Below are 1,032 nucleotides of genomic sequence, written 5' to 3' on the forward strand. Positions count from 1 at the left end.
TTAAGAGCATTGCCTGCTCTTCCAAAGGTCCTGAGTTCAATTCCCAGCAACCACATGGTGGCTCACAACCATCTGTAATGAGGCCTGGTGCCCTCTTCTGGCCTGCAGTCATACACACAGATAGAATATTGTATACATAATAAATAAAAAAAAAACAGAATTTAGGGATATATAAATAAATAATCTTTAAACCAGAAAAAGCCCAGGGTACTCAAATAGTCTCAGTACCTAGGAGGGTGGGGCAGGGGCTGACTACAGAGCATAAACTTGTCTTAATCATAAATGGGGGGAAATGAGAGAAAGAAAGCAAAGAAATTATTAACTGAAAATTAGGATAGTCGTTGGCCTTGGGGGAATGATGGAGGAAGAGCCTCCAAGGCTGGTGATGATAATGACTGATGTGACAGTGGGGGCCACTAGGCTGCTATCCTTTGTGTTTTGTAGATATGGCCTGTAACAGACAGAGCTTCTCTGTGTAGCCCTGGCTATCCTACAGCTCACACTGTAGACCAGGCTGGCCTCGAACTCACAGAACTCTGCCTCCCAAGTGTTGGTATGAAAGATGTGTCATCATGGGCTGGAGAGATGCTCCGTGGTTAAGAGCACTGACTGCTCTTCCATGGGGCCTGGGTTGAATTCCCAGCACCCACACAACAGCTCACAACACTCTGTAAGTCCAATTCCAGGGGATCTGACTCCCTCATACAAGACAAACATACAGGCCAAACACCAATGCACATAAAAAAAGAAAAGATTAAGATAGTGACTTTGGTAGGAAAAAAAAAAGAAAAGATATATCATTACACCTGGCTTCCAATATCCTTCTTTTTTTCCCCCTTTTGTTTTTTTGAGACAGTGTTTCTCTGTTTAGCCCTAGCTACTTAGCTGTCCTGAAACTCGCTCTGTAGACCAGTCTGGCCTTGAACTCACAGAGATCCACCTGCCTCTGTCTCCCAAGTGCTGGGATTACAGGCACGTACTACCACCGCCCTGCTTCAAAAAATAATTCTTTTGCCGGGCAGTGGTGGTGCA

The sequence above is a fragment of the Microtus ochrogaster genome, chromosome 10 (genome assembly GCF_000317375.1).
Source record: "Microtus ochrogaster isolate Prairie Vole_2 chromosome 10, MicOch1.0, whole genome shotgun sequence".
Classification (NCBI taxonomy): Eukaryota; Metazoa; Chordata; class Mammalia; order Rodentia; family Cricetidae; genus Microtus; species Microtus ochrogaster.